The sequence below is a fragment of the Microcebus murinus genome, chromosome 7 (genome assembly GCF_040939455.1).
Source record: "Microcebus murinus isolate Inina chromosome 7, M.murinus_Inina_mat1.0, whole genome shotgun sequence".
In the NCBI taxonomy this organism is placed as follows: domain Eukaryota; kingdom Metazoa; phylum Chordata; class Mammalia; order Primates; family Cheirogaleidae; genus Microcebus; species Microcebus murinus.
The window spans coordinates 74,997,557-75,015,758 of NC_134110.1; the positions used below are offsets into that span (position 1 = coordinate 74,997,557).

Sequence of the window (18,202 nt, forward strand, 5' to 3'; positions counted from 1 at the left end):
AATATGTGGAAACAACCCAAGTGCCTATCACTACATGAGTGGATTAATAGAATGTGGTATACGTATACTATAGAGTACTACTCAGCCATAAAAATGGTGAACTAATACCTCTTGTATTAATATTAACCTGGACGGAGCTGGAGGCCATTCTTTTAAGTGAAGTATCACAAGAATGGAAAAACAAACACCACATATACTTACCATTAAATTAGAATTAATTGATCAACACCTATGTGTACATATGGAAATAACATTCATTGGAAATCAAGCAGGTGAGGGGGGGGAAGAGGGAATGGGTAAAATTACACCTAATGTGTATAAGGCACAGTATCTGGGGGATGGGCATGGTACAAAAGCAAGTTATGTAACCAAATTGTTACATAATATTCTGAAATAAATTTAATAAAATAAAATAAAATACAGATTACAATGTCAGAAATGCAAAAGAAAAAAAGCATATGTCACTAAGTTATAATGAATGTCAAAAATTAAAAAAAGGATATCATAAGTGATTTTACAGGGAAAAGTGATTGTTTAGAAAAAAGGACAAATTTTTGATGAGTATAACTTGCCAATAAAGACATGAAGAAAGAGGAAAAAATAAAACATAAAAAGGCAAGCTTTACCTAGAATTGCTTTATGTTACAAATATAGATATTAAGGTTAAAGATAAAAGAAACTGAGGAATAGAAAAATAGCTCAGTCAACTAATTGCAATTGAGGGAGGAGTTAAATGAAATACTTTGAGGGCTCATTTATCCATTTTAATTCTTTTTTATTTCAATAAAGAGTAGTGGAATTAATGGAAATGAATATATTACCTTTCTCATTTTGTTACCATCTGCAAAGTGCCAAAGAAATGAACAGAGCAGAAAGGCAGATAGAAGTATGGGAAATGAAAATAAGAATCAAAAGATATACCTAACAGTGCTTGCATAATAAGAGTCACTACAATAACTATCTTAGCAATTTCAGCGACACAGTATTTTCAAGATGTAGTGGGAAGCTAAGTATGGTGGCAAGTGCAATCCCAGGTAGTCTGGAGGCTGAGGCAGGAGGATTGCTTGAACCCAGGAGTTTAAGCCTGCAATGAGCTATGACAGCACCATTACACTCCAGCCTGGGTGGCAGAGTGAGACCTTATCTCATAAAAGTAAAACATAAAAAAAAAAATGTAGTGGGAAAGTTAACAAATACTCAGAACAATAATATAGTACAAACTTTTTGCAGAAAATAAATGTTTAGAAAACTTCTGTAGAACATTTCATAGAACTGTAAAAAGACAATGTGCCACATGTAGCTTGAATAGGTTCAATGATTTTACTAATTTTGCAGCATGTTTTTCATTATTACAATGCTCTGTATCTCAAGTGACTTTCCAGATAACAAAGATACTTGCCTATATGAAACCGTAAGTTACTAAAAAAACTTAGATTGCAGTGTCCTCAAAGGATCAGACTCTAAAATAAATTTGATCATCTATGTGGAATAAGGACCTTGTCTATCAGGAAATCAATTAAGTGAGTGAAACAATCAGCTGAGTGAAACAATATTGCTGTTTTCACTCAGGCATTTTTTTACCATTTAGTATGCTTCCATATGTTTTTAGTACATACACACAACACTCAACACAGGAGGGAACACAGGAAATTACACTCATAGGATCTAAGATAATTTTATGCATATGGCAAGCATTTAATAAGTGATCGTTAATTGACTTAATGAATCTGTGTTATAAGAACGCATCTTATATTTCATTAACTTGAAACAGACTAGGTTAAATTAAACTTCAAGGCACAATATTTCTTTGGATGAACTGAAAATTCTAGCTAACATTAACTTTAGCCCTTAATTTTGTAATATTTCCTAATACAATAAAATGAAAACATGATTACCCCTGTATTAGAATTCATAAAGCTGCAATATTTATTTCAAATATGTGAATAATGTTTCTTAACTTTTTAATCTGAAAGGACTATTTGTAATATTCAACATCAAGGGAAAGCTAATTCAGTTGTTAGAAATAAAGGTATTTGTACAACGTTGCCATATTATTAGGTGGATTACACAAAAATAAAATTATATCTATTTTTATTTTTTCTAGAAACAGGGACTTCCTTTGTTGCCCAGGCTGGACTTGAACTCCTGGGCTCAAACAGTCCTCCTGCCTCAACCTCCTGGGTAGCTGAGACTACAGGCACTAGCCACCACACCCAGCTAAAAAGTGTATATATAAAATAAAGATTTTAGACATCAAATAAAGGCAAACTTAGGTTTTCCATCAATTGGGGAAAAATGGGAAATAAAGAATTGTATGTTGGAAAAAGAAGTAAATTATAACATATAGGATGAAGAAAATAATGTTTGAAAAAAGTAAAACAAACAATATAATGTCGTAACATAGGGAAATTGCACATTGGCAGTTTTCCAAACATGATGTTCTCTTTCAAACCTAGTCCCCTGTATGCGTGCTGCTCCCTCTGCCCCTTTTCTGTTGGTGTATCTCTTTCCATGTCACAAGACTCAGTTCACGTGTCACCACTTTTGTGATGCTTTTCCCAACTGTTCAAGGCACAATTACAGTCAGTTCTGCTCTAACACTTGCTTTGAAAACGTGAATTTGTTCCAAAGCAATTGCTATAAAGAAAAAACGTTAAGGTTGTTTGTGCATGATTTCCTCTGTGAGAAATGTGAGGAGAATGCAAAAAATGGATACTCAGCTGGGTGTCCAAGCTCTATAGGAAAAACGCCCCCCCACCACATACACACCACAAACAAGCGCCAGCTCCCTCCATTGACTGGCTGTGTCACAAGCCACACCCATCTGCAGCTGGTACAAACTGTCCTCTGTTTTCAGCTTACCTTCCTCCTACCCCACCATAAATCACAAGCTGCAACATGCAATGTCCACTTCCAAAAGCAAACTTCAGATTTTAAAGGAAAAATACCCTAATCATTTATGATGTTATGCATATACATTAACATAATATATGTATGTTACACATACATAATATATGTATGTGTAGAAGATGGCGGATGTTGAATAAAGTGCAGGGAGATGCTTGAAGCTCTGACTCGAGGGGGGAGGGGGGCAAGGGCAATATACGTAACCATAATATTTGTACCCCCATAATATGCTGAAATAAAAAAATAAATAAAATAAAATAAATAAAAAAGACTAGTGCAGTAGCCTCACCTGGTGGCATGGAGTTGATGGGCGACAATGGAGAGAGAAAAAAGTGGACTGTTCCTTCTCCCTCAGCTCCAATCAGTCAATCAACTGATCACCCAAAACCACCAATTTCACCTCCTGGCTACTCTTCTATTCCTTGTCTCCATGTGTCTTAGCAACTCTAGCTGAAGATCTCATTATCCCTTATGCTTATGACTACCAACAGCTTCCATCTCCCCATTATGGACTAAATATTTGCATTCCCCTAAAATTCATATGTTAGAGCCCTAACCTCCAGTGTGATTGTGTTTGGAGATGGAGCCTTTGGGAGGTGATTAGGATTAAATGAGGTCATGAGGGGAGAACCCTTTTGACAGGATCGGTGCCCCTGTAAGGAGAGAAACCAGGGAGTTTGCTCTCTCCCTGCTCCCACGAGGAAGAGGTCATGTGAACACACAGCAGGATGGTGGCCGCCTACAAGCCAAGAGAGGAGTCCTCAGATAAAATTTGACTGTACCAGCACTTTAATCTTTGACATTCCAGACTCCAGGACTGTGCAAAAATAAATTTCTTTTGCTTAAAACTCCCAGTTTATGGTAATTTGTTGCAGCAGCCTGAGCTAATACATCCTCATAAATGCAAACTATACTCTGACATGGGTACAAGGTATGTATTTGAACCATGTATGAACTTTGAAACTCTTGATTCACTTCCCCTACCCGTAGAATTTAGTTTAAGTGTCTTAAAATGTCATGCCAGTTCTTTCGTGATTTTAACTTTGCACATCTCTCCAGCTTTAATTTTTCAGTTCCAACCTTCCAAATGCCAAATTCTTTGTAGTTTCTTGAACACAGATAGTGTTTTTCCATAAGTGCGTTTGTTCACACAACTTCTGTTGTGAACTGTTTAGAATATCATTTCTTCTCATTTTCAAGTCCAAATCTTCTAATTTCTTTAACGTGGAGATCAATCATCAACTTCTTCAGAAAGCTTTGCCTCAGGCTAGTCTGTGCTTTCATAGTTTCCATTGCCTATCTTTCATCACTGCCCTGGACACATCTCTTAATATTTGATTATAAGCTCCTTGAAGGCAATGATCATTTCCCTTACCTTAATTCCTTCTCTACTGCCAGATATATAGTGGGTATTCGATAAATATTTATTAAACAAACACACAAATATGCCCAGGATAAGTATCATGTATTTAGTAGATGACAGTTAAAACTATTATTTGTTTCTGTTTTTACAATTTTGAACACTATTTTTGTGTGAAAGGACTATTAACAAGTCTATATAAGGTTAGCATTCCAATTTTAAAAAGTGTTTTCATTTGAAAGCTTTGGGGGATCAATTGTATGTCAGAAAAGAGTAGTACTGAATACTTCATGACCTTATTTATGGCTTCCAAGAAATCTTTCTCAACAGCAATTTTCACCATGCTCTGACCACAAACATACCAGCTTCTATGCAAATGCTTCTAATGTCAGCTCTGGTGCTGTCTGGACACAGTTGCGCTAACAATTCAAATCTCTTATCTTTCAACACTCACTGAAAAAGCATGCATCTTAAAGATGTGGGTCTGACCCTTTAGATCAAGGAAGCTAAATCCAATCTTTCTAACCATGTCCCTGGTTTTGTCAGTGCTGGATCCAAAGTATCAGGTCAGTTAGTGGCCATCAGACTTTATATTGCCATGAGGATTAAAACCATTCAGCTGGTTGATTAGTTCCAATACCGTCTCAGTACTTCACTGTCCTCCCCAGCACCATTGCCAGACCGAGCCCCTCCAACTGCATCGGTTTCATCTAAAATGATAGGCAGGCTTTTTATTGTTTTTTCCCCCCTAGCCATTTCAAAGAGCTCATGAACCATTCCAGTCCCTTTACCTATATTCTTATGTACAAGTTCAGATCCAATAATTCCAGTGATGCAAGCCATCATCCGTCCAATAATCCAAGTAACTGCCCTAACACAGAGATTTTTGCCTGTATCTGGTAGATGAAAGAGCAGCACACCCTTGAGAGTCTCAATGTCAAAGTTAAGCAATAATCCAAGCAAGTGCCCTAATACAGAGATTTTTGCCTGTATCTGGTAGATGAAAGAGCAGCACACCCTTGAGAGTCTCAATGTCCAAGTTAACCAATCCCTCTGGGTGAAGTAGTGGGGTTCCACCTACTTTCTGCAATTTCTCAGTTTGTTTCTTACAACCATCAACATCACTGTGACATCAGGTTTTCACTCCACCTGGGTCAACACAGGATGAAGTAGAACGTGGATTTAATACTTATTTCTGTACACACTAACTCTCATTCATTCCTCAATGTCAGTAGGTGCCACCTGATCACTTGAGGTCCACCAAATCTTGGCAAACTGCTTCACATTGATAATGTATTGTATTTCTAGTCCTTCAAGTCAGCAATTATTACCTTTGTACACTTGCAACCTGTAAATGCTGTTCATTCTGCAGCATTTGCTTATCTGAAGCCAAATCCCAGAGTGCTGGCGGGGCCAGGTCAGTGTCAGACTCTTTAATATCAGTGAATTCACTAATTTTCTTGAGAAGTTGTTCAATGTCATCCTCACCCTGCTTAATCTGCCTTGAATAAGTGTTCTGACCACAAGTTTTCAGCAAGGAAATATCCCCCTTAACCAGAGCTTAAATGGGCTTACCATGCTTCTTATCCTCTTTGGCTTTTTGCTGATCAGCACTGAGGTAATCTGGAACTTTGGAAGATCCAAGTGTCTCAGCTCCTTAGTAATTACACAGCCTTATTATTATTATTTTTTAATGCACTATTGTTAGTCAACTTTTAGCTTTCTGCAGGAAGTGTGAAAGAAAGAAAGAGAATCAAGAAAGAACTCCATTTTTAGTTCTTTGAGGAATCTCCATCCTGTTTTTCATAGTGGTTGTACTAGTTTGCAGTGCCACCAACAGTGTATAAGTGTTCCCTTTTCACTGAGAATCAACCTAAGTGCCCAACAACTGATGAGAAAGTGTTGTGTGGGAGTACTACTCAGCCATAAAAAAGAATGAAATAATGTCTTTTGCAGCAACTTGGATGGAACTGGAGATCATTATCCTAAGTGAAGTATCTCAGGAATGGAAAACAAACACCACATCTTCTCACTTACAAGTGGGAACTACATGAGGGGTATCTATGGTCATAAAGTGGTGTAATGAACATTTGAAACTAAGAAGGAGGGAAGGTGAGAGGGGAGGTAGGGATAAAAATCTACCTGTTGGGTTCAATGTATGCTATTCTGGTGATGGGCACACTAAAAACCCTGACTTCAGCATTACAGAATTTATCCATGTAACAAAATACACGTGTACTCCCTGAATCTATTAAATAATAAAAAAAGAAAGAACTCGATGTTGAAATAGATTTAGACAATTTTTCTGACCTTTGTGGCCTCTTTTAAATGTCTTCATCATATACCTGTTGTTTGTATTAAAAAATGTTGCACTGTGCAGGGCAGAGGAGGTCATTTGTATAGGATGTAATTCATAAAGCTGGCAATTTGGCTATAGTAATCAGGAGTTACGCATTTTCATGTAGTCAATGTCAAAAAAAGTGGAAAAGCAAGGTGTTCTTGTATAACTCAAAATAGAGGTAGAATTTGAAATTTAGAACTAATGATATTTTTCAGTCAGCTGGTAATTTAAGAGAAAAGTATTATCACTTGACTTCACTCCGAAGCACACATCCTAAAAAATCTATAGCTCCAGCAATATGAAGAAGTTCAACCTCCTATAAATGAAGAAATAGAAAGTGGTTTTATTTTCCAGTTTTGCTGTATGTGTTTATTTCTTGAAAAATGCTATCTGGGTTGGGTAAAGGGAAAGTAGTCCAGGCTAATAATTTAGACTAGAAGTACATGCATTGAAGGTACATTGAAAATGTTATAAAAAAGTCATCTCCTATGAGTGCCAGGTTAGCTATTGCTCTAAGAAGTTTTCCTTGAAAACAGCTTTACCTGAGAAAGTAGCTAAAGTAATTGCATCTTTTATTTTCTTTTATTGCACAAAATATCAATAAATACGGCTGGTTTTAAGCCTTTTCCATTCAGAAGCTATCTTTATTCTTTTCTATTTCCAGGTTTATAACCAGTTTAAATTGTTAGACATAACATGTTGTAGATACACTTTTCAGATTCAAAAAGCCTCTGAAAAACACATTTTGTGGGGATCATTAAGAAATAGGCAAATTATTTATTCTTGATATTATAACATACCATTTCCTAACACCTGGTTTCATTCCCACTTATACTTTCCTTTATTTCCTTTTAAGGTGATAAGCAGTACATTGACCAGGTTTAACTGTTTATATCATCTCTAATCCATATTTAGTGCTGTCGGAAAATAACTGAACCATGTTATTCACAATGAATTTTGCAAATATAACAATTTTAACTATTAGTCTATTTAATAAAGGACAAAACAAGATCAAATTTTATTTTATCCAGGTCATTGACAGCTGGAGAAAAATAAGTTAAGCCTTGAAGTCTTAACACAAGTGGCTCTGCCATTAAGAAATCTTTCTGCTTCTTCATTCTTTTAATTCCTCATTTCTTCTTGTAAAGTGTGAGAGTGAATTAAACTTTGCCATGTAAATGTAATCAAGCCTGAGCAATGGAAAACATTTTGAGAGGATTATCACCTTTGCACTCATTTCTGCCTTCTGCATAACTCTGAGCACAGAAGGGCCTCAATAATCATTTGCTTGAGGCATACGATGGTATAACTAGCTGTTATTTAGCTTCTTGGAATCCAGAAGGCTCTTTCTTAGCATTGGGTGGGGAACTTAAATGGTCATATCTGCTATTAAGCATGATCACACCAAAATCCTGGAGACAGATTCAGAAATCTCATGGACTCATTGTAAAATCAGCTTGCTCACTTAACTAAATAAATGCTAATTGGGACATGAGATCTGGGAGCACACTGGGAGTGTTCAGATATCATTTTGATTGCAACATTCTCATAAAAAATTGATAGGGTAAAAGGTGTTATGCCTACATTCAACCTTTGTATATTTACATTAAACCTTAGTCTAAGACCTATTTCTGCTATATAGACATGTGCAACATTTCAGAGACTACTTAGAGAAAGGAATAAGCTTGTAATATAGTCATAGTATGAGCAATCTAAATTTATTATCTGCATCTTTACATCAGTGATTCCTAGACTTTGGGATTACTTGGATCAGAAAAGTTTCAGAGGGAAAATATTCTTTGAAGTAAGGATATAAAATATCTCTTATCACCCTAATTTGTTTTAAAAAAGCTCATCTAATGTTCATAAGCTATGGTGAAAAGGCCAGGATAGCATCTATAGAAAATGCGGGCTAAAAAAGATAGACTTTTTATAAGTGACCAGAAACATGAAATAGAAATTCCACAGAAAAAACAAAGTTGGCCTTTCAGGGAAAGAGAGATATTTGAATTTGGTAATATTTGTGTTTGAGGTATGAATATCATCAAATATTGGTTCCCTAAGTCAAAATAACAACTTCCAAAATTTCAGCTCATAATTTAGTTTTGAAAATAATTCCTAAGCATAATGGTAAGTTTTGCAATTTTGAAATAAAATTTAAATTAATACTTTGGGAATCAGTCATATTCCTTTCAGTACTCATTTATCTCATTTAAGGGTCCTTTGGTAAACCTCAATTAAAACAAATTACTTAAAAATACTAGTGGAAAAACAATAGAATTGGCTAATTGGTTACATTTTAACACTTTTTTTTTTTTTTTTTTTAGAGACAAGGTCTTGCTTTTGCCCAGGCTGCTCTCCTAACTCTTGGCCTCAAGTGATCCTCCTGCCTTGGCCTCATAAAGTGCTAGGACTATAGGTGTGAGCACCACACCTGGTTTTAATACATATTTTAAAAAAAAGAAATTCCACAAATAATCTCTGAATTCACTCAAGCTATGTGAAGTTACATTGTAATTACAAAAAATTAATAAGTATTATCCAAGAAGTTTTGTGGAAAAATTCAAGTTTATATTCAACTTAAATATTTATTTGCTAAACTTTCAGAATAAAATATATTTTTCAAGCAGTTTGAAATTGGGCAGTATAATAAATCTTACTTGGTATAGGTTTTGTGGTTTATAAAACCTTCATTTTAATAATTTAACTAAGCATATTTAAATTTTTAAGAACTTGGCTATTTAAAAGTAGGTAGTACTAAACTTTATGTCTTCCTTGTTTTTTATATCTAAAATATTGGCTTATATTTTTTTTAAATTCAGGATATTATGGTGGTACAAAGATTTTGGTTACATGAAATGCGTTTGCCTCACCCATGCCAGGGCTACAAGTATGTCCCTTCCCCGTATAGTGTGTCTCATTTCCACTAGCTGTGGGTTTACCACCTCCAACCTCCACCCCTCACCCCCTGTACTTGACCAGCACCCAATGAGTACGACTACCACATGAAGACCTCAGTGTTGATCAGTTAGTACCAATTTGATGGTGAGTACATGTAGTGCATGTTTTTCCATCCTTGTGATACCTCACTTCGAAGGATGGGCTCAACCTCTATCCAGGATAATATAAGAGGTGCTAGATCAGCATTGTTTTTTGTAGTTGAGTAGCATTCCATAGTATACATATACCACATTTTATTAATCTACTCATGTACTGATGGGCATTTGGGTTGTTTCCACATCTTTGCAATTGTGAATTGTGCTACTATAAACATTCAAGGGCAGATGTCTTTATTATAGAATGTCTTTTTTTCCTTTGGATAGATGCCTAGTAGTGGGATTGCTGGATAAAATGTAATTTGGAGATACCTCACAGAGCTAAAAAGTAGAAAGACTACCTGATCTGGCATATATCTTTTCATAATATAATTTTCAGTAAAAAATAAGAAGACTAAATATAAAAACAAATTTAACTCAAAGTGTGTTTACTTTGTTTAAAATTTAAACATTTAAGAAGAAATTTAAAATTTAGAAGAAATTTAAAATTTAGAAGAAATTTACTTTCTTCTAATATGTTCTGTAATCTTGAATTGCATGCATAACCTGACAAGTAAACACTGACCACACCAACAGGCAAAGAGAGGTCATTTTGTTTACCACAAATTTATTGAGTACCCTGTATATGCAAAAAAAAAAAATGTTAGCATTAAAAGATAAGTAGTCCTGTTCATCAAGATCATACGGCTTTGGTGAGATAATGATAAGAACTACCCTTGAAAGTACTTCTACAGTACTGTGTGATCATCAGATTGTACTGTTTGGTTTGTGGACTAGGAAGAGCCAGAGAGAGCTACAAGAAGATATAACATTAGGAGCAATGTTGAAGGATGGCATAGCAATAAAGAGAGCACAGTAGGCAAGAAAAGAGGAAACCTAGTTTCTAAATCCAACTCTCCACTGAAACTTGAATTCGCCAGTAAGTCTCCACCTTTCTTTAGGTCTCAGTTTAATCACCTGAAAAATGAGAGATTTGCCCTGTAAAACTTTCAAAGTCTTTTCCAATCAAAAATTCTACAACTCTTTTCGATACCTTAATGGACTTGGTAAAGCAACGCCTATGCTGATCTGTCCAGCAGAATCACATAAACACATTTTTAGACACCAGAACCTTTAGGTGTAAACAGATTATAAATTTTTTTCATATATTTTTATAACCATCACTTTGAGACAGATGAGATCTCTGACTTTTGTCTCCTGAAGCTATTTTTCAAGGGTTAGTCAAACAGAAATTGTTAATTGGTGTACAAGCACTGTATTCAAAATGAATTGAATGTCAGTCAGAAAGAGTTGTGAATAACTTTTTAAATGGGAAAAGTATAAAAAACAGTAAAAGAATTTTGAAGTTTTCATGTATTTTTAAGAGAAAAATATTAAAACTGATTCCTGATTAGAAAGTCCATGACCAAGGATCCCAATATCAGTGGGCAATCCAGTTCAAGAGGCAGAAGAAGGTGGGATATTATCTTTTTTTTAATCCGCACAAAATAGCAAGAGAAGATGCCTTAAAGTAACACACACACACAGAATTAAACCCTGCTGTGGAGGAACAAGCTCTCAAGAATTTTGATGTCAAATAAGCAAGAGTCAGTGCCACTCACCTGGGAGTGTTTTGAGACTAAATTAAGGAAGATGAATATAAAGAGTGAGTGAAAGGACTAAGAATCAGTTTGAGTGCACACTTCTATTTTGTGAACTGCTTTATTTAGAGGTGTATTAAAGAGTAAAATATTTAAAGTTAGAGTTTGATAAAAAATAAATGAAGTTATGCTTATTTTAATAAGTAGATAATTTTTTGAGAATTTTTTTACTAATCTATAGTATGAAACCAGAGCAAAAGTTAGACACACCTTCTCCATTTGTGATGGAAGCACACCTTTTACTTAAGGTTTGGGCTGTAACAGGTAAACTATTATATTATATAGAGTACTACGAATCCTTGACATTTGTTGTGGGCAGACTTGATCAGAAGCATGCTCAGAAGCACATGGGTATTCTGAAACACAAATGCACAAATGGCCCTGCCCAAGCACAAAGACTATTTATGAGTGACTAGAGTGCCAGCATTTAGTGAAAGAGGGCAAGTGCTAGGTAACTGTTGGTTTAAAATACAGAGTCAAAGTGGACCTGTTAGGTTGGGACCAGTGAGGTTGGTGTGACAACCAACGCTAGTCTGGAAGCCCCCATTTTCTATCACCATATTGTATCATCTCCAAGGATGGAGCCAAGTTTTATTATTCTTTGTGTTTCCTGCAAGTAGTTTGGTATCATGAGCATAGTAGACCTCAATGGTTATTGAGTAAATTACTAAAAATTAATGAATGCATGTGATGTTGAACAAATCATTAACCTCAATGATTGTTATATAAGACACACACATACACACACAAACACACAGACTCACTCACACACACACCACATTTTCTTTACCCAGCCTTCAGTTGGTGGGCACTTAGGTTAGTTCCATATCTTTGCAATTGTGAATTGTGCTGCAATAAATACTTAGGTGCATTTTATAGTATGACTTCTTGTCCTTTGGGTAAATATCCGGTAGTGGAATTGCTGGATTGATGGTAGATCTACTTTTAGTTCTTTGAAAAATCTCCATACTGTTTTCCCTAGATGTTTGACAAATTTACATTACCACCAATAGTGTGTAAGAGGTCCCTTTTCACTGCATCTGCACTGGCATCTATTGTTTTTTGACTTTTTAATAAGGGCCATTTTGAGAGGTAAGGGGTATCTTATTTCTCCAATGATTAGTGATGTTGAGCACCTTTTCATACATTTGATGGCCATTTGTTTCTCCTCCTTTGAAAAATGTCTGCATACACAGACATTTATGTCTTTTGCCCACTTTTCCATGGGGTTATTTGTTTTTGTCTTACTGATTTGTTTGAGTTTCTTGTAAATTCTGGATATTAGGCTTTTGTCAAATGTATAGCTTGCAAATATTTTCTCCATTTCTTAGGTTGTCTATTTACTCTACTGATTATATCGTTTGCTGTGCAGAAGCTTTTTAGTTTAATTAAGTCCCATTTATTTATTTTTGTTTTTATTGAAAATACTTTGAGGTCTTAGTCATAAATTCTTTACTTAAGTCAATTGCCTAGGATAGTTTTTCCTAGGTGTTCTTCTAGAATTTTTATGATTTCAGGTCTTACATTTATTTAAGTCTTCAGTCAAATTTGAGTTAATTTTTATATATGGTGAAAGGCAGGGATCCAGTTTCATTTCTTCTGCACATGGCTATCCAATTTTTCCAGCACCATTTATTGAATACAAGGATCCTTTCTCCAGTACATCCTTTTCTCTGTTTTTTAAAAGATCAGTTAGTTGGAGGTATTTGGCTTTATTTATGGGTTCTTTATTCTGTTCCATTGGTCTATGTGTCTGCTTTAATACCAGTATCATGCTGTTTTGATTGTAATTGCCCTATAGTGTAATTTGAAGTTGGGTAATGCAATGCCTCCAGATTTGTTCTTTTTGCTTAGGATTGCATTGGCTATTTTTGATTTTTTTTGGTTCCATATAAATTTTAGATTTTTTTTTCCAACTCAGTGAAACATGACATTGGTATTTTGATAGAAATTGCATTGAATCTTTAGATTACTTTGGACAGTATGGACATTTTGACAACACTGATTCTTCTAATTCATGAACATGGGATGCTTTCCATTTGTTTGTGTCATCTATGATTTCTTTCATCAGTATTTTGTAGTTCTCCTTGTAGAGATCTTTCACCTCCTTGGTTAAGTATATTCCAAGGTATTTGATTTTTTTTTTTTTGCAGCTATTGTAAATGGGATTAAGTTCTTTATTTGATTCTCAGCTTAGTTGTTATTAGTGTACAGAAATGCTACTGATTTGTGTATGTTGACTTTGTAACTTGAGACTGTTGAATTCATTTATCAACTCTAGGACTCTTTTGGAGAAGTCCTTAGGATTTGTTAAGTATAATATTATATGATGGGAAAACTTGGATAGTTTGACTTCTTGTTTTCCAATTTGGATGTCTTTATTTCTTTTCTTTGCTTGATTGCTCTAGTTAGGACTTCTAGTACTATGTTGAATAGAAGTGATGAAAGTGGGCATTCTTGTCTTATTCCAGTTCTTAGGGGAAATGCTTTCAACTTTATTCCATTCAGTATTTTGATGGCTGTGGGTTTCTCATATATGGCTTTTATTATTTTAAGGTATGTTCCTTCTATGCCTAATTTTTTGAAGTTTTTATCATGAAGGGGTGCTGGATTTTATTGAATGCTTTTCTTCGTCTATTAAGATGATCATGTAGTTTTGTTTTTAATTCTGTTTATGTGGTGAATCACTTTACTAACTTAAATTTGCCATCACACTCCACACTTACCATTCAGGATTGTGATCACAAATTACTTATCTGTCTGACCTATTAGACACAGCAGGGACAATATCTTGTTAATTTAATATGACTAGTAACCATCAGAGTGCCCAGCACACAGTCCATAGTAGGTTTTCAATAAATGTTTGCAGAATAAAATAATGAAAAAACTCCAAGCACCATCAACTTGCCATTTTCCTTAGCTCTGTAACTCCTTTTCATTATTTTATGAGATCTGGGATTATAGAGCTTGAGAACAGCAGTAGAAGGTAAAATGGCAAAGAAAAGTTTCTTATCTCATCTCAGATAAAGGCTTGCAAGGCTTGTTTTTATCAATGTTCTCAATATTTGTAACACATTATTGTCACCTGAGAAAAATTTAAAAATAAATATAGTTGGCCCTACCCTTTAAATTCTGATTTATTTGATTTTGAAAGGAACTCAGAGATAAAATTTTTTTTGTGTAACTCCTCAATTGATACAAATGTGGGGCCAGAATGAATTGCTCTGTGTAATTTTCAATGCCTTTCTATTCTGTCTCATCCCTTAAACTCTAACCTCTTGAAATATAAAGTTTCAAACTTATCAAAAGTCAAGAGATTAGTATAATTATTACCATGTGTCCATCCACCATCCATTTTTTTTTTTTTTGAAACAGTCTTACTTCATTTCTCTGAGTAGAGTGGCATGGTATTGTCCTATCTCACAGCAACCTCAAACTCCTGGGCTCAAGCAATCCTTCTGTTTCAGCCTCCTGCATAGCTGGGACTACAGGCACACACCACGATGCCCATCTAACTTTTCTATTTTTGGTATAGACGGGGTCTCACTCTTGCTCAGGCTGGTCTCAAACTTCTGAGCTCAAGCAGTCCTCCTGCCTTGGCCTCCCAGAATGCTAGGATTACAGGCGAGGGCCACCCCACCTGGCCATCATATGTCTTAAAAAATTATCAGTTCAGAACAAACTTGTTCATCCACCATCCAACCCCAGAAAATTTTGAATCAAACCTCAGACATTATATGATGTTTTCTATAAGTATCCCATCATGCATATCTAAAGAATAAAAGTTCTTTGTTTAACAAAACCACAATACTCCCATAACATCTAAAAACATTACCAATTATGTCTTAATATTATAAAAACCCAGCTATTAATCAAATTTTCTTGTCTTGAAAATATTTTTCTTCATAAGTTGTTGAAATACAGATCCAAATAAGATCCATAAACTGACCAAGGAGCTAAAATGTATATTAGTCTGAATGAGGCAGAGAGTACAAGAAGTGAGTTTTTAGAAGCAGGGTAGGATAAGACAACAAATTCCTATCATGAAGGCCATGATAGGCCATGTAAAAGAGCTTGAGCATTATCCTGAGAACAGTGAGAATCCACTGAGATATTTTAAGGGTTGAGGGACATGAGTATATTTAATAGGAGAAGAAATTGAATAAATATTAAGGGAACTAGGAACAGGGTCACATGTTGAATTATAGGTTTCATAGCTTGCACAATTCTCTTCTGTATTGACTTTTTAAATTTTCTGTGAGAACTAAAATTGGAGGCTCATTGGAGGATCATGAGAAAAGCTAAATTTGGACAACTATAAGGAGTGTATATCCACAAGGGAAAAAACAATAATGTAGATATGAATATGATTAAGTAGAACTGGCTCAAGAAAAAAAGAAAGGGTTTTACTTTTGTCCTACCGGTGCAATTTATCTAGGAAGAAAAGAAACAAAGTCAAGGAATAAACCACCATACACTTAAGTGAGTTCCCTTTGTTTCTCAAAAACTTCATGCATGTAATGAAAGAAAAATATGTTAAAATGACTATTGTCATAAATGAAAGACATGTCTATATCAAAATAACTCAAAAAGTCTAGAGATTAAACATGGATACTTTTAAAAAAATAGAATGTAAATATTATTACAATGATGAAAGATGTTTGATTTGAAGGCCCAATGATTAAGACAAGACTACATATATTGTATAATTCATAATAAAGATTTGCCATCCAAAATTTATAAAGTAAAAATAGAAGAGAAACATTAATGGCGTGGAATAGATTTATCAGAGACGTGGGTGAATTTAACTCCTATGTCTTAATTTATGGCAAATCAAGTAGCACAAAAATGGTAAGAATATATAGTCTGTCTCTCTCTCTATACTAATAATAGTACAAAGCATTTTAGGTATATATGAATATACTAAGTTATACATACTAAATATAGAATATACATTTTCTTCTCAAGTTTTTCTGGGGATATATTCAAAATTTGCTCTATGTTAAGCCTTAATTATAACTTCAGTGTATTGACAATTCACAAATAATATATATGCCTTGTTCTCTGATGATAATATCAAAGTAGAAGTTAAATTTAAAAAAACAATCCCTGTCAAAAATATCTTCAAGTAGAAACCTGGAGTCTAAGGAAAAGCAGAAATAAAAATTGAAGAACATCTAAAAAATGATTGAAAAACCGAGACTATGGTATATAGTCAAAGCTGTCACTACAGGAAAATTTATAGTCTTAAATAATACACATAAAAATAAGAACAAACAAATTAAATGAATTCATTAGTAAACTAAAAAAATAAAATCTGAAACTAAAATAAATAAATCTAATGAAATAGATGGGAAAAATAATAAAGGATAAAGACAGAAATTAGTGACATCTAGAAGGTATAGACAGAGTAAAACTTATACAGATCAGCATATGGTTCTTTCAAAGAATTGATAAAATACTCATTAAATTAACCAAGAATCAAAAGGAGAAATTACAAAATTAGTAATATTATTGAGAGAAATTATTAAAGGAAAAATTCAAATAAATCATATTTATAAACTCTATGTACATAAATTTGAAAATTTAGAACAAAAATCTTTCCTTCTGAAAGGATATTAAACCCAAACAGGCCAAATGTAGTAGAAGAAATTGAGAAAATTGTAAAGTTACATATTCATATCATTTCAAATGTAACCACCCAACAAATTTCCATGGAACAGATACTTTTACTATTATTTAATATTCTATATTTTCCCCTCAATTGGTAACCAATGTAAATTTGAATAATCTACTTAAAATCTATTTCTTGTTCCATTGATATAGATGGCATTTGCTGACTTCTGATTTTATCTTGTGATGATATTAGTAACTCTACCCTCTCTTTCACCCCTTTCCACCTTCAACTTCCAAACATGAGCTACCTGTAATTTTATATTTTGATTGCTAATGTAGAGGAACATATGCATTCAGTTATGGTCTTGTATCCACAAATCTGAGTTTCATCAGGTTGAATATAAGAGGCAAAAGCAATACATGATGTTTATATTATTGTGACTATGTAAAGCCAAATGGTCATTACATGTCCCTTCTGACAGTTTGCCTTGATCTCTCCACCCACTCCTAGCTCACTGTCACAGATTTTATGGTCTTCCTTTGTTCTTGCATTTGCTCTTTCTCTCTTCATCAAGATCTTCTGATGTCTCAAGCTTATTGTTACGTTGCTTAGATCCCCAGCAGGAAGAGCCTCTGCAGCTGGAAGTACTGCTAAAAAACCACCTTTCTTCAAGCTGACAGTCCTTTCCAGATTGCCTCCCATTGACCAAGGGTGCACTCTTCAAGGGTGGGTCTTCTTCTGTTGACTGACCCAAGGAGAGGCATAAAGACTTTCCCATTTGGGGGTTTATGGAGGATAGTTCAGAGAGACCGTGTCAACTCCAGAACTTCCCTTGGGGTCAGCTGAAGCTGTTGATGCTGCCGCACAGTTCCACTTCTCTCTCTGCCTAATCCTGCTTCCCCACATGTCACCCCTGCTTTTAAGGTGTTGATCTCTACAGCAGTTTCTCATAAAAACCCTGCCTACTAATTTCCATCTTTGTTTCCTGGAGAACATAACCTGCAACAATGCTGTTTTAGTTGGACTAGCACCTTGGTCAGTAATTTGGAGATATGGCAATAAACAGAATGCCCATACATCCCGAAAACACTAGCACTAAAGAAAAATGTGCTGGTGCCCTTTTGCAGTCATCCCTCTTGTAATGAAACTGTCTTCCCTGGGAACAAGTCATAGTCAACCTAGCAATACCTCTTTCTCTTTTTTCCTACTAGAGAGTCCCTGCTTCTTGGTGGAGCCCATATCTGGCTGCAAACTGAGACAAAAAGAAAATCTGGCTTAATG

At 34.8% G+C, this 18,202-nt stretch overlaps 1 protein-coding gene and 1 pseudogene across 7 annotated transcripts in view; both read right to left on the reverse strand.

Annotated features, from left to right (window-relative positions):
* The window catches only part of RALYL (RALY RNA binding protein like), a 658,122-nt gene that overhangs the window by 215,689 nt on the left and 424,231 nt on the right, over positions 1-18,202 (reverse strand). The window lies entirely within an intron of this gene.
* LOC142871884 (26S proteasome regulatory subunit 7 pseudogene) lies at positions 420-17,623 on the reverse strand (annotated as a pseudogene).